Consider the following 27,377-nt stretch of genomic DNA (forward strand, 5'->3'; position numbering starts at 1 on the left):
GCTAACACTCTACAACTGGATTTTTTAATGGGGTGGGGGTGAGGGGTGGAAAGTAAATCACTTCCAGCAGCAGCAACAAACACCCAGCAGGAGGAGAGAGAGGGTTAGAAATATCTCTCTCACACACACAGTGGAGGGAAAACACACACCAAAACACTCCATGTTTTATATGTAGGTTGAATTCTACACAAACAAAGTAAGGAGCTCAATTTACTTATTTGGGGAAAGGCACTGCAAGACACCCCCTTCATGGATCACTGCCTTGCCGTGGTGAAGGGGCTTGAATAACTCAGAGAAGCTATGAACTATGCCGAGCAGGGCAACCAAGATGAACAGGTCATAGTGGAGAGTTTTGACCAAACGTGATCCACCTGGAGGAGGAACTGGCAAGCCACTCCAGTATCCCTGCCAAGAAAACTCCATGGACAAAGACAACAAGCATATAAAAGTTATGACGCTGGAAGATGAGCCCCTCAGGTTGGAAGGCGTCCAGGCGTCCAACATGCTAATAGTGTTGTAGAAGCTACCAGCACGAGTTTGACCAAACTGTGGGAGGCAGTGGAAGACAGAAGTGCCTGGCGTGCTCTGTTCCATGGGGTCACGAAGAGTCAGACATGACTAAATGACTAAACAACAACAACTGCAAGACACAGCTCATGAGATCCTGTTATATTTCAGTACATATTGCTTTACTAAAGTTACTAGCCCTCATGGTTGCTTAGGAACACTAATGGGCTGGGGAGGTGGGACTTTGAATTTATGCCTATCAATCATTTTGTTATATTTGCATACCAGTTGTTTATTAAGAACAAAACAGTGTCTAGCAGCAAATCGCAGCAAGGCTTCACTCTGAGCAAAAGTAGAAATATGCATTGCCCAGGTGAGGTCATTGTGTGGAAGCTGTTGAGATGGTATCTACTCACAGTTAGTTTATGAGTACTTCCGCATCCAGTCAGATGGAAAGCTCAAGGGGGGCCTCCCAGATATACCAATTATCACTGGTGGGAACTATATGGGAAGGTGATCTGGACATAAGCACTGAGGAGAACTGTGGGGACTCGATTTGGACTAAACCTCTTCTCTACCTCTGCTAGAATTCAGGAGGTGTTGCTCAAAGTACTCTTATGGTGGCTGTAGACCCCACTTCAATACCTCCACAGTGCTGGAGAGGGTGCCATCAGTGGGCTCCTTTGAACTTCTGTGGTGGGACTGTGCCTAGGTGAAAAGGTTCTGGACACAGGTATTCACCAAGTTCTCAGGTACATACAGTTAGCCAACCCTTTGTTGATAACCCTGTCATAGCAATGTCATCAGCCTGAGAAATTTAGGTTTTTGCAAAGAGCATATATTTGCCATCACTGAACACAATCAAGCCCTGTAAACCTAGAGCTGTGCTCCTCAGCCTTCCATGGCCTTTTGTTCGTACTATTTTGGGTCTCAGAACAGGGGCAAAAAGAGACTCTATCCTGGTTCAGACAACACACTAAGTCAAACCCTGGCTTAGCTGCAGCAGAGTGCTATGCTAAAAGGACCAGGGAGCAGCAAAGTGGATATAAGCTCTTGTGCAGGAAGCAGTATGTTTGTGCAGTTCTAGTAAGCCATAGTTTGGTTTCCAGTGAGATGGGAACAAGGCCTATGTCTAAGTACTTCCACCTCAATATTTTTATGGCTCTGTTTGCATGCAATGCTAACTACACTTTATAAACCACATTTTATGAACCTGGCCCAGTAGCTTAACCATGGTTTACTAATCATGAACAAACCATCTCACAAACCATGGTTTATAAACTTTGGGTTAAGTTAACCATGGCTTAGCATAACATGGGAACCTTGCCATAATTGGGCTTTTTCTTTCCTCCCTATCAATGTCCTTTTGGTTCAGAAAATAAATATAATACGAACATCAACATGTTCATTACTCAACTGAGCTAACCGAAGAGACATGGCAACAGATAAAACTACAATATTTTAATATGGTCGTACCCAAGCATAGCTCACTACATACAGGTAAATAAAATACTGTTTTACTTACCAAACAGCATGGGAAGTCCATCTGTGACAGGCTGAATTATTAATGTGTCCTAAGGTTAATACTTGGGCACAAGTAGCAAAATTGTGGATTTACAACCAGCGTAAATGAAAAGAGAATGAATAAAAAATCAGATAGCTCTGCAAAATGGTGCTTTAGAAGACCATGTACAAGCCACAGACTTGTACATCCTCTCCTTGCCTCTTGCATGCAGTGTCTATCTCTGCTTCCCATTTAGCACTAACAATCATGTATTGTGATGTCTGAATTGGCAATCTCTGGTTAGAACTTGCCCTCCAAACTGGAATCTGAAACCATAGTTTGAAGTAAGTTTCTAATTCTGATTTAGAGAGAAAGCACAAAGCGCAATTTGCTGATGCAGGCAACAAAGCAAACTATGGTTCATGTTCAAACAGGGAATGGAAAAGGAAGTCACTAATACACAACTAATTTCTGATCCTCCAAATAATCATTTGAATTGAGGGTGTTTTTAATAAACAAATAATACATTCTGCAAAGTACCCCAAACTCTGCAACATGGTTTCCAAAAAAATTTCTAGTTTTTTTGTTTGTGCATGTGTGTATTTATGGATCATTTTTATTCTGTTTCTGTAACCAACAATATAGTGGCCTCTTGCCCACTTACTCAACTGCAGAATGAAAAAAGACAGAATATTAAAGAGGTTCCATGTGATCTCACCCAACATTTTATCCCACAGAAATTATGGAGCTATTCTAATATCAGACCGGCATCCATAGTGCAAGTCAAAGCTGTTCCAAACATGATGCTTTTCCTACTCAGAAATGCCTTCTAAGATGGTCTGAAAACACCAGCTAGTGCAGAACACTGTTGCTAGGCTGTTGCCTGGAGCATCTATGCAGGATTATGCTAGTGATGTGGCCTGCACTGGCTCCCTATAAATTTCTGGCTCCAATTTATGGTGTCAATGCTGAGAAACAAAGCCCTAAATAAGCCCAGAATCAAAATACCCGTTTCCATTTACAAGCTGACCTGAGATCAGCAGAAGAGGCTTTCTTCCGTGTTTCAGTGGGGATAAAACACTGTATAGTGACAGGGGATGGGGTGCCACTACAGAGAAGACCCTAACTAAGGAATTCCCTGACACAGAGGTGCAGGTAGCCTCTACACTGATGGGTTTCTGGTGCCAAGTAAAACACACTTGTTTACCCAGGCTTTTGTTGGCACTGATTAGACTCTCCAAGGTTTGGGAATTTGAGGAGTATTAGGTATGTCTGCTGCTGAATTTTTATCTGTATTTGCTGCTACTCTTTGTCCTGAAGTCTATCATTTATATTTTAGGGGATTCATTTGAGTATAGGACAGTTTAAAAGAGCAATTAAAAAATAAAAACTGCACAGGTCATGAGAAAAGAGAACTGGACAGAAGGAAGACCTAAGAGTTACACAGAAATATCTTTAGGATATTAGGCACAAAGTCTCATTCCCAATAACAGGAAAGGGTGGCCATTCTGTATGAGCACAAAGCAATCCCAACGAAACATCCCTACTGCCAAGCTACTCTCTTCCCCAGCATGTTAACATTTACCTGCACATTTGCTATGCTACAGAAAAAAGCTTGATGGCATACTGGTTACATTTAGTGACTAATCTCCCCATGATGCAGGGCAACCATCGATCAGGCATTCCAGCTCTGTTCATAAGCAAGAAGTATGTCAGCACATAGCTACTCTAACAGCCCAGAACACCATTACTCACTGCCCTCTACTACGCAAATCCCCACCCTCATTCCCTGAACTAATAGCCTTTTGGTGCAGAGAAACACTTCTGCTATTTCACTCCCCCCCCATTACCAGCATTGACAACCAGGGCAGTAGGCCCTAATTTAGCTCAGCAGAGGCCCTCTACAAACTGCTAATCCCAGTGTGCAGCTGTTTCTCAAATGCACTGGCACGAGCAAACCGTAAACGATTTATGGCGCGTGGCAGGAAGACGGCTGGCTCCTTGCATGGGCGGAGTTTTGGTATAAGATCGTGTTTGGACTAATGTTTATATTACAGGCTGTCAATCCAATACTAAAGACTACATGGCAATACATTCTCCACACCCAGCCGGGGCGCTGACTACGCTAAATCCTATCAGAGCTATTTCTGAAGCTACAAGTTGGGAGCTGGGAGGTTTGATCCTTGTAAATATACCCTTTAGAAGTTGTCTTACTTTCTGCAGCATCACTGCACCTTCAGGAGTTCCCGGCTGGCATGAGACCATTGCTTATTCATAGGTAGCCTCATGGTGCACACACATCATTAAATGCCCACCCCAGTCTTAACAGTCAAATTATTCAGCTGATCAAGAGAGAACACAGAAGTAACTCTTCCCTTGAAGACTTTCTACAAACACAGAAAAACACCTTTTGTTTCTTTGGAACGGTGCTTCAATCTCTGAGGACACCATGCTGCTCTCCTTAAAATCACTACTCTTCAATGAAATGAAAATTCCAACGGGCAGTTGCTCAATTAAAATTTATCAGTAAGTTTGATACTATTTCCTAAAGGCCTCAAACACAATGGTTTCTCTACACTTTAAGTATTAAGTGAGCATAGCAAAGCTAAAAAAAGGGCTGTAATTCCACCAGTTACTGCTGTTGTGGATGATTTTCAGATTAAAATTTCCTAAGGACCCAGACAGACTTTGTCTCAACAACAAAGATGATCAGACTACATTTATTTACTTATTTATGAGTTATAGGCTCTGAAGAACTAAGCAATGGTGTGTAATGTTGCTTGTGGTGCTTATTCCCAGCCTTGGGGGGGGGGGGGAATGCAGGGTTTGGAATGGAGAACAATGCAGAAATTTACATTGGGACACAATCCTTCTCTCCTCAGGCGAGAGAAAAGGGAGTTTCCTTTCAGCTTCCCACAAAAGAGCAGAAAGGAGAGGAGTTTACTAAATTCCCTCTTCATATACTTTATATATAGGTAACTGGGAAATGACCCCCATTTGCCACCAAGAATATACTCTTCTCGAAGAATATAGTCTTCTTCTCCAGTGAAAGGGAAGGGGTATTGGATCCTTTCCTGTTAGGATTCTCAGTGAATTAGGCCCCTCCACAGAGGTGAAGGGTCTCTTAGAACGGGGATCTGACCATAACAAGGAAATGGTGGTAAGATCCCACAACTTCAAATCAACCTTCTCCCACCCCAGAAACACATCTAAGCAGGAGAGTCTAAATTTCTCAGGGCTGGAATATATATACCAATAGATATACATTCCAACACAAGACTAAAAATTGTTCAATATCAATACAAGGTGTGTAGAAATTCTACAGCTGCCACCATACACTAGCCAAAAGTAAAAATACTGTATACCTATTTTAAAACAAATGCTAAATGTCTTAACAGTACAAACTGTGTTCTGGTTTTATACTGGGTATTTTTAAATGATGCGTTTCCGGATCAAGGTACTTGAGTATTTCAACAACTTGTTATTTCTAAAGATTGTAGTTACCAACTCTTTACAAACAAATATATAATTACAAATAAATCCAAATTTTGTTGTTGTTGGCATCCGTCTGTCTTGAGACGATGGACTATGCCTCCAGAGGTAAAGTCAAATCATTCTAGAACCACAGCAGCTTCTGTGGCTACTTGTAACTGCTGCCTCCCACGTTGGTTTTATTGCATTAGCAGCACCAAAGTGACCGCTCTTTGAGGCACAAGCCTTGGCAGCGTGTATAGAGGACCTGGGTTGCCCAAATGAAAAGAACCCCCTCACAGCCTCACTGACGTGGTCCAAAGGAAAGCAGAGCAATATATTTAGCACCAGTTTGGCTGCAAGAGTTGCCAAAGGGAGAACAATGTGCCATCCAACACTTAGGAACTCCACTCCGAATTTGTACAGGGTTCACTCCTTAGCCTTTTTTCCTCCCAAAGGTGTCCTGCAAAGCAGCAGGTAAATATGTAAATGTGTGTGCGAACTCTTTTGACCTTTTAAGAAACAGACAGCTATTTTGAATAATCATGAACAGACAGGTTTAAAATTATGTGCCCTTTAAGTTACAACAACTTAAAAATCCATGTCCTGGAAATCACTGCGATCACCACGTTTGAAGGCATATTAATGAACAAGTATTACATGCTTTCATTAGAAGGATGAAGGCTGCAAGCCTAACCATGTCTACTTAAAGGTAAAAAGAAGGAAAGAAGGCAATAGAGACAAAAACAACAGTGTGATATGAATGCAATTTTAAACCAGTGCTCAAAATAAGCCCTCTCAAATTACCAAGTGCCACTGAGTATTTCCTGCCTCTTCCTTGAAAGAATTTGATTTCAAGCTGATAGCATTTATTTATAAAGAACAGAGAAAATTAAGATTCAGGGGAGGGAACTATATCACAAAATAATAATAATTTTAAAAAACATAATTCAGGTTCAGGAACAGCCAAAATTAAGGCACAACTACTGTGTGAACTAGGGATGTAAAACATATATACAGTGGTACCTCGGGTTAAGTACTTCATTCGTTCCGGAGGTCCGTACTTAACCTAAAACTGTTCTTAACCTGAAGCACCACTTTAGCTAATGGGGCCTCCTGCTGCTGCCACGCCGCCGGAGCACAATTTCTTTTCTCATCCTGAAGCAAAGTTCTTAACCTGAAGCACGATATCTGGGTTAGCAGAGTCTGTAACCTGAAGCGTATGTAACCTGAAGCGTATGTAACCTGAGGTACCACTGTACTGGTTAAATTAAAGGACATGGGGGTGGGGGGAGTAGTTTCTTCTACAAGGCTGTGCTCACTTGAACATTTAAAAGAAGCCCAGTGAAAATATATGTTTGATCTAATCCTTTTGAGAAACAAAAGCACATTAAAGAAAGCTTAGAACTGAAACATTAAAACACGCAAGCCAGAACTCCCAATGGCAATTCCTGCAGCAGGTGTCTGTGAATCCAACTTTATAGCTTGACTATGATAAAGCAGCCTCAGGCTTGACCTTTGTTGACCTTGCTGGAAGCGAAAGTCTGACTCTGCTGATTCCAGGGCATTGAAATGATCATTAACACTGCATTAAGTTACCATCCCAGTTAGTCAAATCAAAGATCCAACTTGGTGCTGAAGTGAACCAGTCACAGGTCATGTCCCAAGGAAAATGGCTGCTTCTCTCTTCAACCTCTTCAAACTAGCTACACCAAGATGTTTATTTTTTGATCCCCAGACAGATTTATATACTATATAGACTAAAGGCTTAACTCTGCTCTTGCATGCACATAATTCCTAACGAAGTTTCGCAAGAACTATGCATGGAAGCTTCAAATAATCTAAAATCCTTTTCCAGCTCCAAAATCCCTCTTCTTTTGGCTATACCGCAGTTCTGATTTAACTTGAACCACTAAGTCCTCGACCCTGAAAAAAAATTACTAATATTTATCCACTATTTCCCAGGCCTAAATTAAAAGCAGTGTGGGAAAAGGGGATCTGAGGTAAACTATTTTACAAGAGCTATATACCCCCCAAACTCAAGCCACTGAAAATGAATTGTGGCAACAACATATACAGTATACAATTATAGACTCTCCCCAATACTTAAAATCTGCAACAGTATCATAAGCATAACCACTTTGTTTACTCTTTCTGGCCAATTTTACCAAAAGATTTCATTTTTCCTGCATTTCGGGATATGTTGATTACTCTACTTCCATGCAAAAACAATTTTAAGCAAACAATTTGAAAAGGCAGTAGAGGAAGCAAGGCAGGCACACACTACAGACTTTAGGGAACTTGCCAGAAACGGTGTGCAAAGTGAGATGCACAGTTTATCATATCATTCCATATAATATTCAAGCAGGAATAAGGGAGAATTGGGAGGGTGCCCCAACAGGACTTAGGTAAGGGTAGGTGATTCCTCCATACCTTGGGAAGCTTGGGATACAAAGGCAAACTATTGTTAAAACTTCCTGAAGATGAAAGGCTGACTGTTTAACACATGCTTCCCTCATACAACAATGGAGACCTGGCAATGGAGGGCCCTCAGTTACCAGGTGGCTTCAGTTGAAGAGAATCAGCCAACAGACCAGTTCCACCTTTGACCAGAAGTCTACATGTGGGAGGGAAAGGGCGCCTGTCCCAATAATAATAAGAAGAAGAGTTTGGATTTGATATCCTGCTTTATCACTACCTGAAGGAGTCTCAAAGCGGCTAACATTCTCCTTTCCCTTCCTCCCCCACAACAAACACTCTGTGAGGTGAGTGGGGCTGAGAGACTTCAGAGAAGTGTGACTAGCCCAAGGCCACCCAGCAGCTGCATGTGGAGGAGCGGAGACGCGAACCCGGTTCCCCAGATTATGAATCTACCGCTCTTAACCACTACACCACACTGGCTCTCTCACGCGGACTTCACTTGCCTACCTCATAGTGCAAGGAACTGTAGTAGATGCAGGCCAACCCCTTCCCTGAGAAAGACACCAATGGATTTCCTGCACAGGCAGGAAATGACGTGATGTTTTTCCAACAAGTCTTGTACAGGAGTAAAGCAGGGAAATGGCTAGAGTGGGGAAGAAAGGAGCCAACTTTGAATCCCTCCAAGAGATCCTTTGAACTGAGAGGGGGCTGATCTTCCTCACATTAAATGGAAATCAGAAGACTCGACACTTAATATGCTTTCTCCAGCAGGCTTTAGAGAACCCATATTAAGAACGTCAGACAGTCCTGCTTACCGGAATTCCTCCTTTATTAGCTTCTGAATTCAATCAGCAGCTCTTCCAATCAGGGACAGCACAAGAGGCAATCCTGAATTATGAGCAGGTCTTCAGTGAATAAAGTATGAATAGGACAGAGGCATGAGATCAAGCTAGAATAGTCTTACAATCTCCTTCCCACAAGGCAGCACAATTTCCCGTATCATTCCGACTAAAGTTCACAATGGGCCTGCGACGTGGAGGGACCAAATTCCACAAACTTTTACTCTTCGAGCAGTGACTAAGAAAAAGTGTGTTCAGTGTTCCTGAAGATCAGACTCAACTATATCCAAGCCTGGCAGGAGTCTTTAGTGCAAACACAACACTTAGGGCTAGGCAACAGGTATACCCTTAGTTGTGCAACTCGCGCCTCTAAAATATCCAGATTTGTGACACATTGATTGCCATTGTGTTTACATGCAGTTTACTTTGTGCACTAAATAGGCAATTAGCCAAAATTCACATAAAATGGATATGGCATACAAAAATTTTAGATAAAAGAATGGACTTGAAAATAAAGGTTGCTATGTATTTGGCTTCGTCATTCGGCTTCCTCATAGTTCTCAAGAACTATTTTAATAAGGTATTTTGAGAAAGTCTTCCTTACAGTGATTACTTAAAGCAGGAATGAGCTCTGTGGCCAGATCCTGGATCAAGCCTACCAGGCCAAATTTGGGAGGGCTCCCCACCTGTCAATCACAATATCAGGTGACTGGGTGCTTTTAAGTCCCAAAGTCAGACATCAAAGAATGATATACAGTCAATCCATCAAGTTTCAACTCTACTGCTGAGCTGCTGATGGGTGGTAGAGTCAATGGCTGCTTTCCCTTGCCTGTGCACAATTAGGAGCATACTTTAAGGCTCTCAGTTGTGCACAGGCAGCCACATCACTACCTGCCCCACACCTGGCACATATTATGTTAGTTGGACAAGATTTGGGGAAAATAGTCTTGCAGACCAAATTTGAACCCATCAGACCAAGTTTGGTCCAGGGGCTGGAGGTTCCCCACTCCTGATTTGCAAAGTATCAGCTGAAGTCAGTGCTTCCCCCCCCCCAAAAAAAAATGTTTAGGGGTACTCTCATTTTCCTACTCATATTGAAATATTGCCCCTCAATGAGGCCATACTTAGATTCACAAAATGTTTAGGGGTATGCGTACCCCCAGAAGAAAAGCACTGGCTGAAGCTATCTAGGAATTACCCATATGGATTAGACTTCTTTCATAAGAATTTCCTTGCTGAAGCAAACCAACATCAGCCTAATCTAGCAATCTATAGTAACTAGCCCAGTGCTCTGCAAGCTAATAAGTTAGACATGATGGCCACAAATATACCTTTCAGACATTCTTGCCAGAGAAAATCAAGAAGGCTATTTGCAGGAGAGGGACCAGTTTCTCTCTTCCTTGCCTACTCACATAGCTTTTGACTGCCACATTATCCATCTCGATCACTTTATAGTCTCCCCTAAGTGGGAAAAGTATAACAGATTTTGCTACGTTTTATGATTTTTAAGGCTGATAATTGATAGAGAATATGCTTTACAAATTGCAGGCAGGCAGTCTTGAGTTCAATCCCTGACATTTAAAGGTATGGCTGGAAAACACACTGTGTAACCCTGGAGAGGCAATGCCACTCACTGTAGTCAATAATGAGCTAGGCAGACCAATTATCGGACTCTGCATAAAGCAGCCTCCCATATTCCTTTCATCCCACACCTTCTACTCCCTGGAAGAGAAGCACATGTTAGGCTTATGCAGGACACTCAAGAAATGCCTAGGCAGCCCCTAATGCAACACATAACCCCTTTTGTTTCATGCAAGAAATCTGTTCCAAGCAGGGTGGTCTTCACAGTATCCCTGGCTTAGGGAAATCATTTCTTTGACCTAGAAATCCAGTGTCCTCCAAGTGCTGAGTGACTTTCTGTACCATTCGGTAAAAGGGACCTGTGACTTCCACACCATGGTCACTTAGGTCTCTGGTTATACTTTCATGAGGCATTGTAAGACAGGCTTGTTTGTCTCCACTGAGGGTGTATTTGGGTGATGGATCCTAGAGGTTCTGCAATTAGCAGGGTTGCTGGCAGGGGAGGGGGAAAGAGGAAGAACACTAACCTTGGAATGTACTGCTTTTTATATCCCAGTGCTAGAATGTCTCCTGTCCTCAAGGAAAAGCAATTCAGTACTTACATTCAACTTCCTATTCTTCTCAAGGCAAGGAAGGCTTCTAGGTCAAGCCTTCTCTGGTACAACTCCATCCTAGTTTATCAGTATCTCCTGTATAGTGATGAGGAATGGATACTAATACTAATCCCCTCTAACATACTTTCCCTCACATTATTCTTGAATTTGGTTTGTTTGGGATATTTTCTCATAGCTGAATTGTAAGCAGAAGTGTCACTTTTTTCCTCTTCAAAATGAAGCAGTTGGCAGAAATCTTTCCATTCTAGCATTTAGAACAGTATATACTAACCTATGGTCCTCTAGATTTTGTTGGCCTCCATCTCCCATTAGACACAGCTACAATGACCAAGGATTATGTGAGTCATTGGTGCTCACCAACTTTACCTGGATGCCAGGGGTATAACAGCTTCTTGATACAGATTAGTTGGGTAGTTTCCCATCCTTTTGGTGAAAACAAGCAAATTACATTACTTATACAAGTGATCATTTTAACTCCTCTCGCAGATCTTGGTAGACTGTGTCCATTTTGCTCGACAGCCTTGTGGTTCTGTTATACTGCAATCAATTTATTTTTTGGAAAACAAAGAGATTTCAGCTAAATTTGTGTGTACGTGGACAACACTAATCCATTTCAGAAACCAAATCCATTTCTACTGTATCCACAAATTGTGCATATTTAATTTAATCCTGTTTATATGCCAAGAAAAACCACAAACTCTTATTTATGAGCCCTGATGGTCCAACTGGCAGGCAAAGATGTGTCAGCGCAGATGACACAGTCTAAAGCCACAAATTTCCTCTTTCATTACTTCACTTAAATCTGTATCCACAACAAATGCAATTCTGCAAGACAGATGTGCAGTGCTGAGAGTCACAAACAACTACGGAGAAGCCTCTCACTTGCTCCAGCTTCTCTCAGGTCATGGCCATCCAATACTTTGTCCATTCACTCTTGCCTATCACTGAAATGTCAAATAATATCATATTTCCCTTTTATTTCACATACTGTATCTTACTACCTTCCTTAGCTAGACTTCTTGTTCACAATCAATCACTTATGCCAGCATCCATGAGACTACACACTGTCACTTGTTTCTTGTAACCCGTCTTGAGACTCCTTAGATTTAAAGGCTGGATATAAATCTTCAAAACAAATAACCATAAATAACAATAAATAACCTAGAATAACTCTCAGTCTGGAGCTGTATTCACTGAAGATTTCCAATTCCTTTAAGTATGGCAGAAACAAGTTTTATCATCACAAATAATGGGAATAAATATGAAGTTAAATCACACTACGTGAATTTCACTCTCACCTGCTCCAGCAGCTCCTTTTAGTACTATGTACTAATCTCCACTGTTTCCATCCTTTGTCCCTCAGGCAGGCGATTTCTCCTCCAGCAGTAAGTTTCAGTCTTACTTACCGGTATTTCCCCCTCTGTTGTGCACACAGTGCGGGTAAGAAATCACTGCCCCAAGAATAGATCTAAATCAATTCTTAAATCCGCACCTATTAATATCCATTCTCAATTCCCCAAACTCCTGCTCCAATTGTCCCCCAAAAGCCAGCCCCCCCCCCCCCCGTGGCTCACTTATATCAAACTTTCAGCCCCAAGAGAGCCCACCGCTCCGCTTCACCCCCAGACCTAGCCGGCTTGCCTACTCCCTGCAACTCAGCCGCGACCCCGACGGAGGACGCAGGTCTGCCCCACCTGCCGCTACCTGGTGCTGCTGCTGCCTACGGACGACCCCGCATCAGTCCAGGGCCAAGAGGCGGCTGGCGACCCGGCCCCAACCACGGGCGCCCCGTGGTCCCGCCGAGGGGCTCCGGATCTCAGCAACAGGCTCCCCGCTTCGGATCCGCGTCTCCACCTACCGGGGCCCAACCCCGCGCTCCGGCTTCCCTGGGGGAACCCCCGTAACTTTGAGGCCGGTTCCGAGCCGGTTGGAAAGAGCCCTTTGCCCGCCGCAAAACTTTGCCCCCCGCCCCTCTCAGCCGGGACCCGCGCGCTCGGCTCAGGCCGCCATTTTGCCGCGGGGCATGCCGGGTAATCCGGAGGAATCCCCACGTACCGGCGCGCTTGCATCATCACCAAACCGAGAGCGAAGGAGCGGGTGGGACGATATTGAGAGGGAGAGAGAGCGCGCCGGGCGTCGGGAGGGTTACCATGACAGCGGGGAAAGTGGAGGATGGGGAAAGGTAGGCGGCGACCTTAAGAAATAAAACACGAAGAAGAAAAAACAAGTTTTCCTATGAGTGGAATCGGGCCGGGCGAGTCTTGAGGCAAACTGTAGGCTTGTCAACACATTTAAATTATTTTTTTGTGTTTTAGTTGAGGTGGTGATATAGTCAGTAATAAATGCTTTTTTTATTTATGGCGGCTCTACATGTCATGCATTACTTCTGCAGCGCAATATTTAATAAGCTAGTTAAGTCTAAATGAATTCAGTACTCCCTCGGTGCGAGTGCTTAAGGGCGCAATCCTGCTTACCTCGTGTTAAGTCCTATTGAAATCAATGGTGCTTGCTTCGTATTAGAAGGCATAGGATTGCATTGTAAGGCGTCAGGCGTCAGGCTGCAATTCTCTGCACGCTTGGGAATAATACTGAAGTGTGCTTACTTGGAAGTGACAGCAGGATCACTTTGTTGAATTTGCAGCGTGCTTTAATTTATTCATTTATTTAAACAGTAATATGCTGTCCTTAAACAAAACATGACAAAGGCAGTATACAACATTATAACTGTAATTTAATTATAATTTATAATCATAGAATTATAATTTAATATAAATATAATATAAATATATAATATAAATATAGTTGTAATTTAAAACACACTAAACCCAACAATACAGGAGGCAGCAACTAAAACCATCCCAATGAAAAGGAAATGAAAAGTGGCTGTCCAACGAAGCCTTACAAATAGCGGGGGAGAGAAGGCAAGCAAAATGCGAGGGAGATAGTGAAAGATACAGGAAATTGAATGCAGATTTCCAAAAAATAGCAAGGAGAATAGCAAGAAGGCCTTCTTAAACGAGCAATGCAAAGAAATAGAGGAAAACAATAGAATGGGAAAAAACAGAGATCTGTTCAAGAAAACTGGAGATATGAAAGGAACATTTTGTACAAAGATTACCATAATAAAAGACAAAAGTGGAAAGGACCTAACAGAAGCAGAAGAGGTTCTAACAGAAGCAGAAGAGGTTCTTCATCAAGAAGAGGTGGCAAGAATACACAGAGGAATTATACCAGAAAGATATGGATGTCTTGTATACCCCAGGTAGTGTGGTTGCTGACCTTAAGCCAGACATCCTGGAGAGTGAAGTCAAATGGGCCTTAGAAAGCACTTCTAATAACAAGGCCAGTGGAAGTGATGATATTCCAGCTGAACTATTTAAAATTTTAAACGATGTGTCAGGGAACTGACATCGGAGCCAGGAGTGGAGGCAGAGCTCCCAAGCAATGCCGGAGAAGGGGCAAGCAGGGAGAGAGGGAACTCATCGGCTGGGGAAGGAAATCAGCGTAACACCAGGGATAAAGGGGGCGGTTGGGGGAATCGGAGAGGGGTCTCCAGGACCCTTCGCTGGAGACCAGCGGGGAGAGCACTGGTCCTCCTCTGCCCACACCCACCCTGTGCAGAAGACTTCAGCGCAGGGAAAGTAGGCGTAGACTTGGCATCAAAGAGCTTTTGTGCTGGAAGAAGTTTAAGAAACACCCACTGACGGATTCTGCTAGCGACTGAACAGCCACAAAGTGAAGGGCTGTCCAGTCAGGAAAGGTTTAACCAGGCTAACTAGCCAGGCATGGTAGCAACTTACGCACGAGCAACCCCCATACATTCATTACACGATGATGCTGTTAAGGTGCTACACTCAATATGCCAGCAAATTTGGAAAACTCAGCAGTGGCCAGAGGATTGGAGAAGATCAGTCTACATCCCAATCCCAAAGAAGGGCAGTGCCAAAGAATGCTCCAACTACCGCACAATTGCACTCATTTCACACGCTAGCAAGGTTATGCTTAAAATTCTACAAGTCAGGCTTAAGCAGTATGTGGACCGAGAACTCCCAGAAGTGCAAGCTGGATTTCGAAGCGGCAGAGGAACCAGAGACCAAATTGCAAACCTGCGTTGGATTATGGAGAAAGCTAGAGGGTTCCAGAAAGACATCTACTTCTGCTTCATTGACTATGCAAAAGCCTTTGACTGTGTCGACCACAGCAAACTATGGCAAGTTCTTAAACAAATGGGAGTGCCTGATCACCTCATCTGTCTCCTGAGAAATCTCTATGTGGGACAAGAAGCTACAGTTAGAACTGGATATGGAACAACTGATTGGTTCAAAATTGGGAAAGGACGGCATGGCTGTATATTGTCTCCCTGCTTATTTAACTTATATGCAGAATTCATCATGCGAAAGGCTGGGCTGGATGAATCCCAAGCCGGAATTAAGATCACCGGAAGAAATATCAACAACCTCAGATATGCAGATGACACAACCCTGATGGCAGAAAGTGAGGAGGAATTAAAGAACCTTTTAATGAGGGTGAAAGAGGAGAGCGCAAAATATGGTCTGAAGCTCAACATCAAAAAAACGAAGATCATGGCCACTGGACCCATCACCTCCTGGCAAATAGAAGGGGAAGAAATGCAGGCAGTGAGAGATTTTACCTTCTTGGGCTCCATGATCACTGCAGATGGTGACAGCAGCCACGAAATTAAAAGATGCCTGCTCCTTGGGAGAAAGGCAGTGGCAAACCTAGACAGCATCTTAAAAAGCAGAGCCATCACCTTGCCAACAAAGGTCCATATAGTGAAAGCCATGGTTTTCCCAGTAGTGATGCATGGAAGTGAAAGCTGGACCATAAAGAAGGCTGATCGCCGAAGAATTGATGCTTTTGAATTATGGTGCTGGAGGAAACTCTTGAGAGTCCCATGGACTGCAAGAAGATCAAACGCATCCATTCTTAAGGAAATTAGCCCTGAGGGCTCATTGGAAGGACAAATCATGAAGCTGAGGCTTCAATACTTTGGCCACCTCATGAGAAGAGAAGACTCCCTGGAAAAGACCCTGATGTTGGGAAAGAGTGAGGGCACAAGGAGAAGGGGACAACAGAGGACGAGATGGTTGGACAGTGTTTTCGAAGCTACAAACATGAGTCTGACCAAACTGCGGGAGGCAGTGGAAGACAGGAGTGCCTGGCGTGCTCTGGTCCATGGGGTCACGAAGAGTTGGACACGACTAAACGGCTAAACAACAACAACAACAAACCCAACAATAATATAAAAATTAGATAACTGTTCAATCTAAGGATCAATAGCATCTGGTATTAAAATATCAGGGAATGTCAAAAGACCAGAGTAAACCAATGAAGTATCAATACTGGCTAGCTAACCTATTTCTTTCTTTCCTGCAAACTGGGGATAACATTTCATGCTATTGATCAAGAAGACTGTAGTCCACAATATGTCCTGCCACAATACACAGGTTAGCCTTTTGAAATGCAATAATAAACTTCTGCCTGTATCGTTTCCCATCAAGTAATTTTTGTCTACAGCCTGAAAAGTTTTCTGAAGAAGGGTCTCTGAACAATGTAACCAAAAGGATCTACAGAGCACTGCCAATTGCCCTGGGGGAAGATTGCCAAACCAGGACCAGATCTTTCATAATCACGTCAGGAGCATCCTTCAGGAGAACCCACATGAATGTAATTCTGACAGAATAAAGTAATCCAGGGGGTTGTTTCAAATGACACTAAAATCACTTGCAATAACAAACTGAGCAATACTGTAATCTGACTTGGAAATTATGTGTGCCTGTTCAGTCCTATGCATATACTTCAGACGTAAGTATAATTGAGTTCAATAGGACAGACTCATAGGTAAGTATGTATAAGATTGCCAACGGAGTCATGCAAGTACAACACCCATTCAGCAAATTAGCCTCTTGAGGTCTATGAACCTCTTGCAACAAAATCTGAAATTCCAAGCAGAGGCTCCTCATCAGAATACTAATTTTCTAGGACTTCTGCCATAAACTCCTGGAAATTCCCTGCTTTCTCCCCAAAATCCTGAAGTGACCTCTAAGCATGCATTTTGCTAATACTCATCTTACTGTTAAACTGTTCTTACTGTGAAGGGCGTCTGCATTGGACAAAGAATTGTACATTTTACCACATGTGGTGGGATTGCAAGGTCATTTAAAAAAATGGGAAATGATATACAATGAATTGAAAAAGATGTTTTTGTTTAAAAGTCAGAAGCTTTTCTGTTGGGTTTTTTAGGACAAGAATTGCCGAAGGAAAATCAGACATTATTTATGTATGCTACAACAGCAGCAAGAATTTTAATAGCACAAAATTGGAAGACTGGAGAAGTACCATCAAAAGAACAGTGGCAAGAAAAGCTGATGAACTATGCAGAGTTAGCAAAGTTAACGGATAAACTGTGTGAAAAGGACAGTAGTGATTTTGAAAAGGAATGAGAACCTTTTACAATGAATGTTAAGTAATAATATTGGATATTTGTTATAAGAAAAGAAAATCATATGTGTGTGTGTGTGTGTGTGTGTGTGTGTGTGTGTCTAGCAGCTGGTTTCGGCTCCTCCACTGTGTCCATGTACTTGTATGTACACATTGATGGCTGGCTGCTACAAACCCCAAACTTCTTTAACAGAGTTGGGAGAGGAGATGGCCCAGTGAATAAATCTTTGGAAACTTCACTAAGCTCAGTAGTGAATGCAAGGGGTGGGGGAGGAATTACTTCCAACCCCATAGTGGTTTGCTCCTGTCCATTTCTCTCACTAAAATGATCAGGCAAACATTTAGCTGTACAAATGTACTGAAAGGAGAGAGTTATGTGGATGGAGACTTGTACAGACAGGAGAATACAAGGTAGTTATTGTAAGAATGGAACTGGACCTCTTCTCCCTTGTTATGTAACTAGTTTCCAATAACCCTCTTCTGACTCTGTACCAGCCTAGTCCTAAGTACACCCAAGCCCATTAATTTCAAAGGCACTCCTGACTTTACATAGGATGGGGCTCTGCGGGCAATATCTGAGGACAAAGCATAACTAGTTACTATGGTAACAGGTACAGCACCACAAACAAAACTAGCTGTGGGACTAGGCAGAAAGGAAAAGGTGTGGGTGAAGAATGGAATAAACCATATTAGAAAAAGACAAGAGGGTGGGTGTTTCTGAAATATAAGATAGGATGGTGGCTAGTATACCTTTGGTATCAAGGTCTATTGAAGGTATCTCTGAACAACTCTGTGGATTGTGCTCAATACTGTACAGTACTCATGATTATTTGAGTCCTATACCACAATGCGGACCGTATCCTGTTTGCTGTTTATTATTACTCATTATATTTGTGTTCCACCTTTCTTCCAAAATCCTCTGGACAAAATACAAAGGGTTATTTTCTCCTATTTCCACAACTCTTGTGTGAAGCAGGTCAGGCTGAGATTTTACTGGCTTAAAGTCAACTGGCTTGATGGTCATCAGGGATTTGAAGCCAGCTCTCTACAGTCCAATCCCAGCCCTAGCTACTGTATCCAACTGACTCACTGTGAATTGGAGTCTCCAGCATCAGAAGCACTATGCTTCTGAATGCCAGTTGCTAGGGTTCAAGAAGCAGGAGAGTAATGTTAAACTCAGGTTTTGCTTTTGGACTTCAAATAGATAGATCTCTGCTTGGCCAATTATGAGACAAAAGACCAGGATGAGATCATATTCAGACCCTGCTGGACTCTTCTGCATTCCTATAATCAGTGTGCACACTTCTTTATTAAATTAATTGTACAAAATGGAGGTAAGGTAGGTATCTATGAAGATAACTGGCTGCTTATTTAATGATGCTTAAAACTCCTTTATTTATAGAAATGGAAGAAAGATGCATGCTATCTGGATAGTATCTAAAATACCGTACATTTGCCTTAAAATCATGGTCCCCTCCCCCCACAAGGCTCACAGCCCATTAGCAAATACTGATACAGTGGTATCTCTAGTTAATAACTTGATTCGTTCTGGATGTCCGTTCTTAACCTGAAACCCTTCTTAACCTGAGGTAGCACTTTAGCTAATGGGGCCTCCCGCCAACGCACCGCTGGAGCATGATTTCTGTTCTCATCCTGAAGCAAATTTCTTAACCCGAGGTACTATTTCTGGGTTAGCGGAGTCTGTAACCTGAAGCGTCTGTAACCCGAGGGACCACTGTACAGTTAATCGTACATGGGAAGCATGTACAGTGGGAGGAAGAGGCACTTGGCAGAGTCCCCCTTGCATGACCTTGGGAACATATTGTGCAAAGGAAGAGATTACTTCATTTGTATGACTTCTGGGGAGTTAGCAGTACATCAGTTCATACATCAGTCAGGGATATTTCAAGAAAGGCGCTCAGTACTTGGCCCTCCATAAATTCTCCAAATCCTCTCTCGGCACTGGAGTCAGATAACAGGCAGAAAGACAATGACTCCAAGAATCCAGGCTGCCCATCTGCTCTACACTTCCAGATTCTTGCCTCCCTAGCGCCAGCTGATGAAATTTTCATAGCCACAATGAGGTTTCCCATTTCCGATGGGCCCTTCTGTCTTGAAGCCTTCACAGTTGTGCCCTGTTCAGGTTTCTGAGGGTGTCTGCTGTAGGTGACAATTATAAGAGCCATTTGCTCTTTTACAGTGCTCTTAAAAGCAGAGGATTTAAAAGAAAGTAACACATTAAAATATTGTAAGAGGTTGTTTTACAGGCTTTTTGAGTTCTGCTCCAGGTAGGGGCAATTAATGCTTGAGCATGTAGTGGCATCTCAGATCCAGAAATTCTCGGCATAAATTTTTGGCCCATTTCGAAATGGCTTCAGGCCTGGTTTAAGGATGGAAGCAACTTTGGTCAGCTGAGTAGATGACCTTTTCCAGGACCTGAAAAGGACCTCACCATGGAATTCAATACCATTGAGCATAATATCTTTCTACATTGCCTGGCAGGGGAGGGTTTGGAAAGTGCCCTTCAGTGGTGTCTCCAGTCCTCCCTTAAAGTTCAAGAAGGTGATGTTGTAAGGATCCATTTTTGACAATTTGGTGCCCTTCGTAGGAATACATGTTATCCTCCATATTATTCAATGTCCACATGGAACTACTAGAAGAGGTTGTCTGAGGCTTTGGAATACATTGTCATCAGTATGCAAAGGACACCCAACTCTTCTTTCCCTTTCTGTACCTAATGCCATGAAATTTGTTGGAGTTCTAAACTGGAGGTCAAGTTCAATCCAGACAAGATGCAAGTGATCCATTTTGGATGGTATTCCCCTTCAAAAAACAGGTATACAATTTTGGTATGCCCTTGGATTCAGCCCTGCATCTGGATGACCAGGTGGTGGCCAGGAGTGCTTTTGCATAGATTAGCCTGATGTGCCACCTGCGCCTGAACCTGAGGAAGTTAGTCCTGACTATGCTAATGCACAGTACTAAGGTCCATCAGGACTGGATCTCAGCAATGCACTTCACATGTGACTATGGTTGAAGAGCCTTTGGAAGCTGCATTTGGTCCAAAATGCAGCAGGAAGAATGTTAGCAGGCACATGTCCTTGGGAACACATGATGCCTACCCTGCAATGTCTGCATTGGGTGCCTCTTTGCTTCTGGTAACAATTAAAAGTGTTGGTGATTAAAGCCTTAAATGGCTTGAGTTCAGGATACTGAAGGATTGCCTCCTCCCTTACCAACCTGTCTGCTTCCTAAGATCAGTAGAGGCCCTTCTCTGTGTCCCTGTTAAGAGTAGACTGGTAGTGACAAAAGACAGGACCTTCTCAGTGACTATCCCAATATTGCAGAACACTTTGCCCCATGGTAGATCCTTTTTGCATTGTCCATTCCTTGGCTGGTCAAGACATTCTTATAGCCAGCTTTTGTCTACCAAATGCTGAACTTTTATTGAACGCTAGGTTTTATCTGTATTCTCTTCCTTCACTTTTGACTCTGTCTTTATATTTTTGTTACATCCTTAAATTATTGAATGTATTGTATGTGCTTTTTATTACTGTTTTAAATGTTTATAAACCGCTCCAAGTGGTGCATGGACACTAGAAGGGCGGGAGGACAGAAATCTCTAAATAAATACATAAAATAAATACATCCTAACTAATGTGCTCAAAATCAAGCAGAAACTCCTGTTCCTTCAAGGCAATTTGTATTTTGGTAAACTGCCCTGTCTTTGGTGAAGAGTGGTAAAGAATCTTACACACTTTGGTTCTTTTCTGCAACATTCTACAATATGGATGGTTATTATAAACTGTTGGAACATAGGCGACTTCTAGGCTATAGAATGGACTAGTACTTTCAAGGTGGTTTGACTGTAGAGGGCCATGTTTGCAGGTTTAGATTACATCAACCGTCTGCAATCTGGTGCCTTCCACATGTTTTGGACTACATCAACCCCAGCCAGTGACCAGTGGTCAGGGTTCGTAGGAGTTGCAGCATAAAACATCAGGATGACACCAGGTTAGGTATAGATCAACTAGTTGGATTTTTATGTTCCTTCAAATAATTTCATGATAAATATGCAGGAAAGTGTTGGCAGCAGAATTAAAAAATCCCAGTTCTCAGCCTCTAACTCTAATCACAACAGAAAACCCTATTCCCCCCCTCCCAATTTAAAAGCCAAACCCAAGACTCACTGTTGAGTGTCCATCATTTTCCCTTTCCTCGGGTTTCATTAAGCAGACCAGAAAGCTCTTTGCGCAATGGATGCTACGAGAGGAACTTGACTATGCAATATTATATTTACTATTATAAACACCATTAATACCACAGTGCTGTTCCTTGCTGGAACCAGTTGCTCAGTAAATCCTCTGAAGTTCAATTAACAAGCATCAGGTAATTTAACACTTGGCTCCCAATAATCCCTTTATTTCCAGGGGGCTCCGGCTGATGCTGAAGTTACCACCAAAGAGCCTTGGAAATACATTTTAGATTCTATTAAATACCAGCTGAATTTATGGCCCTTGGTGAAAAGCAGAAAGTAATCTCTTCAACATACTTTCCAAGAGTCAGCACTTTATATAGACTGGCATAAGTCCACAGAAGAGACCATTGGAGGGTCATGTGTCCCTCTGCAGAAAGATGAATCTCTCTGTTTAGTAAAGCACAAGTCTGAGAATTGACAGAGCGGATGCCTGGAACTTGGAGCATAATGCATCATCTACAAAGAGATTTAACAGAACCTCTGTCTTCTTAGCTTCATAGTTATGCCATGTCATAATGGGGGACTGTGCAGATTCTTCATGGGGAACTGACCAGGTTCTGCATGTTCCCACCAAGAAACTGGGATATCCATCCCATTCAGCAGTGCAAGACAGAACAAGGCAACCTGTTCCAGAGGCAGAAGCAACAGAGGTACAATTAAAATGCAGGAAACTGACAATTATTATTATGTTGTTGTTGTTGTTGTTGTTGTTGTTGTTGTTGTTTGTTGTTACAGTCAAATGTACATGATTGATTGGACCGTGAGGATCACATGAGGATTGGACCATGCCTTGCATTTCAGGGAGAGATGCAATGCTGTAAATCTCAATACATGTAGAGCCTGGATAGCTGGGTTGGTTAGAGCATGGTGCTAACAGCAGCAAGGTTACAGGTTTGATCCCCGTATGGGACAGCTGCATATTCCTGCATTGTAGGGGGTTGGACTAGATGGTCCTCAGGGTCCCTGTGGCAACACCTGCCATGCAAACTGTCCAGCCTGTTAAGGACTTATGATCTCCATGGCCAAGAATGTGGGAACTAAGGAAAATTAGAAAAGTATGAAATGGATTCAGGGGTATATGTGGATTATGGATATTGGTTCTTGTGCGAACACAAAGTATACTCATTTCCCCTCTCCTCAAGAAGCTGACTAAAATGCTTAGTGGATAGGGGTGTCAAATTTTAAGATGGAATGGGTGAAGAGTTATAAGGCTTGCAATATGGGTATGCAGTTGCATAGATTGCCACCTGTGAGCAGTGCTGTAGCTATGTGGGGGCTAACCTGGTTTTCTACACCAGGTGAAGCCTCCTGAGGGGTGCCACTGAGGCTCCCAGCCTGTGTGTGTGTGTGCAAATGCATGTTGTTGTTGTGGTTGTTGTTGTTGTTTGCCAAACTGGGTCTTTGACCCAGGTGAAATAAAGCCTAGTTTCATCCCTGCCTGTGGGCTTTGGGGTGAGCGTGAGACAAGTTGTGTGTGCAGTTTCACAGTGCTCTCTCTCTCTCTCTCTGGATGTGTGTGGCATCGCAAGAGGAGCTTCTTCCACACATGAAGGGGGGAGGGGAATTCTCATCCTGTGTGTTTCAGCAACACTTTTATGTTGGTAATTCACCACAGACTGTGACTGTATTTGACCCCACACTCCTGATCACGCCAAGTCCCTGCCTGGTCTGATGCACAGCTATGCAGCATGGGGTGACAGGACCGTTGGAATGTTGCTGTTTCTGCTGAACATATCCCTGCAGCATCAAGGAGAAGTCTTGTGAAATCCATAACACTGCTTTCCCCTGTGGAGCCTGTTGTTTATAGGGACAGGTCCAGGCAGGTGAAGGAAGAATTACCTTACCCTAGGACATGGCTGGCGCTTAGCTGACTTCATTACTGCCTGCTCACAAGAAAACTCTGTGGCCAAGGAGTCATGTAGTCTGAAATGAACTTCTGGCTGGGGGAGATTATATTCAGACATTATTGTTCTGAGTTCTGCTGCTAAAAGGAAGATGCAATCTGGGCCAGGAATCCTGACATTTTGGTGTAACCCATTATGATTCAGGTTGTAGCAAAAGAGTCAATAGTTCATCGATCTTTTTAGTACCTAGCCTGCTAGAAGCGCAAATGTTAAAGTAGCCCACACTGTTTCCTTATGGTCCACTGGCAGGGCTGGGCAGGGTGTTGGGGGGAATTAAAAGACAATAAGTAGAATGTATTGTTTTGGGTCATCTTGTTACAAAATTTGGAGATTCTGACATACACACAACACCCCCAAAAAACAGAAAATATTTTGCCTTCTCATTACATTAATGTCTCTATAGCACACTGAATCCATTTTAAAGTGACAGGACAAAACACTAAAGGTCACATTATAAAAGTCACCTTTTAGACAACCAAGACTGCTCACAAGTCAGAAGCTATCTGGTGATGGGTGATGGGTGATGGGTGATGGGTCCTTCTCAGGGGTTAGACCCACACTATATATTATACTTTTGCAGAATCTGCCCCCTATCACAAACTCATGAACACCCACTGGATTTGCCAAATGCCCATCTTCAGTCTGGGTATCACTAAATAGCATCCTTTTTTATTTTCCAGTTTAACAATTTCAAGAGGGTAGCACTGTACAGTCCACTTTATTCATTCAGGAAGGATCAAGTTAGGATGAGGATGAATGAATGAATGAATTCATATGCAACTTAATTGCACATTCTTTCATTTCCCCTGTCTCCTAAGGGGTCATCCAGCCATACACACAGACAAGTCCTGGTCTATTACCTGAGAATGCCCTACCAAATGCAAGGAAAAACAACTTATCAGGGTGTATAAGTTGTTTATCCTTGCCTCTTGTAAGGCATTCTCAGATAGTAGTTCAGGACCTGTCTGTGGGTCACAGGAACTTTCTAATGGATCATGAGGCTTATCCTACATGTGTGGGAGAGATGGTATACTACCCTGTCAGGAAACTTCATGGCATGCAACACTACCATTTCACTGACAATTTTTTTTGGCAAAGTATAGACTGTAGAATCAGAGTCTCCTGTATGCATGGGTTCCTATGTCAAGGGGACCTCAGATGTGTGTAGGGTGGGAATGAGGTTGATATGTGACATACACATATCCTGTTACATTTTCTGCTGTACAAAAGGCTTCAATCTTATGCCACTTTTATGCTTATTAGGTCCCGGAAGGGATCATGGCAATTTAACCTTGTTCTGCAGTCTTGTTTCTACAACTGAGAAGAATGCAAAGGCTTGGCTATTGGCTGCAATCAAGGTTTATTATTATCAACAGAGTTGATTTAATGGGCAGATTGCAGGTGCATGATTTCACTTGGTCTGATTGAGTCAATGTGAGTCCACATCAGATGAATTTGTGAGCTGGCTCTCAACACTTAAGCTAACGTGGTTTCATGTTCATCCAGAATAGCTGCCACCAGCTTTATTACTACATATTTATATCCAAGCTGGTAGTCTGAATAACATCAGCCTCTCCATTCCCCTAAGGAATATTTATTCAGTAACTCAGAATCAAGTAGTAGTGTGACTCATACTACTGCTGCATGACTCACTATCTGGCCAGAGTTTCAGAATAACACAAAGCAAAAGGATAAATTAAACAATAAGATTGATTTTCAAAAACAAAACAAAACACTGAGGGCCAGTATTGCATAGTGGATAGTATCAAACTATGTGGAGATCTGCTTTCAAATTAATTTTCATTTATGGTTCCTAGGGGGCCATGGGTCAGCCATTATCTATCACCTTAGCCTACCTCATGGGATTCTTCTGTAGATAAAATGGGAGAAATCACATACACCACTCTGGGCCCTGGGAGAAAGTGTAATATGCAAATGTGAGAATTATTATTTGTAAATCAGCCTGCTAACGTCAATAAAAGTCTGACTGCTCTGTCAGGGCAAGATTACTAGTTGCAATTGTTTGTAATAAAGTTGCCACACTGCTAGAGAACAAAATAACTCAGAGGCTCAAAAAATCTGGCAAGCCAGGACCACTGCTGGGGGAAATAACACACTTCCTTTTCTAGAATAATAGATCCTAGTTTCTAGCATAGCTGGTGAGCTCCTGAGTCATGCAGATAGGTTGACCAAATGAAATAAAACTCTAGTTACATTTCAAATTGGACCTGAGGAAAAAGAAAAGCTGTTGCCTGGGAAGGCTTGGTTAACATGAAGGTGATTGGCAAGCTGGAAGCATAACTCTCGTAGACCTGATACTGCTGTGAAAATGGCTGCACTTTGGCAAGAGAAACAGCAACACGAATACACAGCACTACATATCGTCACTACATCTTGGCGTACTTAGCACTGAAAGTCAGTTCCAACATAATATCTACCATCCATGGCATGGCACCTGGAATGATTCCCATGTAGTCCAAATGAGTCAACTACACAACTTGCATATAAATGATCCTTTGAATTTCCATGATTTGGTGGCTTTGCCATCCATCTTTTCACATTAATGACACTGGGAATTGAGGACCAATACATTGCAGGGGGTTAGAGGTAGGATGGAGACTTCTATGCTACTCTGTAGTGTTATCATAGTTTCCCAAATATTGGCTTTAGGCTATTTGTTGAATGCTGTCTGAATATTTTAGGAAATTACACCTCTGCCTTGGAACATAAATATGTCTGCCTACAGTAAATGTACTTCCATTTTTGAAGTTGCTAAGGGCTAAATCACACATTTATTGTTTATTTTTAAAATATTTAAGCTGCCCTTCATCCTATGGATTCTAGGGCAGTGTATTATAATACATGTTAAAGCATATTATACTCCTTTCAAGGGACCATTTCTGTGACTGATTTCACTGCTTGGATACCTGTGTAAATGTGTAACTACAAACCAATGGATTCTAGTCTAAGTGTATTAAGAAGCAAATCCCACTTAATTCACTGGGAGTTTCACCCTAGCAACTGTGCTAAGGATTTCAGTGTAAAGTGTTTCTGCAGAAAAGTCCCTATAGAAGCATTTAACACACCTAATAATTCTAATATGAATGGATGACATCAAATGATAGAGTAGACCAATTGAAATCAATTGACGTAAATAACTCAAGTCCATTAAATTAAAAGAGTCTACTCTCCGAGTATGACTGTTGGGTATCACCTAATATTTCCAGTGATAGTTAGTGACTCAGTGACTGCAGTAGTGCAACTTGACTCTGACTCGGAATGACTGTCAGTGTTCCTTATTTGCCCCTACCATTTCATTTGCAACTAAGGGTTGAGAATATTCAATCAGTATTGAGTCAGCATGCTAATTACAATATTTCTCTTTATTTGTAATAAAAGCATTATGAAATCCAAGCATCACCCATCTAAGCATCCAATTTATTGTAGCCTGAGGCATAGTTCTTTTGCTAGGCTGGTGTAAAAAGTCTACAGAGCCCTAACACTCCTTTTAGCTTCCAGGAAACACTTCTAGAATGAGGAGCTGCTACCACTATCCCGCAGCACGCAAAAGCTATTTATTTCTCTTGCTTTGCAGCTCTCCTGTTCAGTGGGTGGGCCCCTAGAACTAGTATGGTGACTGACAATAAACAGAAGGCTGATCTCTGGCACACTTTCATTGCATTGAATAGAATGTTTCGAGTCTTGGTCTTGATTCAAGGAGCTTTAATATTAAGTGAATATTCAGCCCTGGAACTGATCGGCACCCCCAGCAATCGCAAAGATTTGCAAAACACAAAGCTGGAAATGGATGGAAAG

At 42.5% G+C, this 27,377-nt stretch overlaps 1 protein-coding gene across 5 annotated transcripts in view; it reads right to left on the reverse strand.

Moving 5' to 3' along the window:
* Window positions 1-12,974, reverse strand: part of TJAP1 (tight junction associated protein 1) — a 43,013-nt gene extending 30,039 nt beyond the window's left edge. Inside the window, exons 1-2 of one of the 5 annotated variants that reach the window (XM_079969258.1) lie at window positions 12,796-12,974; window positions 12,236-12,388 (exon numbers count right to left, since the gene is read on the reverse strand). The gene's annotated coding sequence lies outside the window, so the exon portion shown is untranslated. Of the gene's footprint in view, window positions 1-7,915; window positions 8,124-8,718; window positions 8,822-12,235 lie in introns of those variants that run through there. The other 4 variants (XM_079969259.1, XM_079969257.1, XM_079969261.1 and 1 more) reach the window with 4 other exon arrangements.
* Between the last annotated feature and the right edge of the window lie 14,403 nt (window positions 12,975-27,377).

The sequence above is a fragment of the Podarcis cretensis genome, assembly GCF_951804945.1.
Source record: "Podarcis cretensis genome assembly, chromosome: 3".
NCBI classification, from domain to species: Eukaryota; Metazoa; Chordata; class Lepidosauria; order Squamata; family Lacertidae; genus Podarcis; species Podarcis cretensis.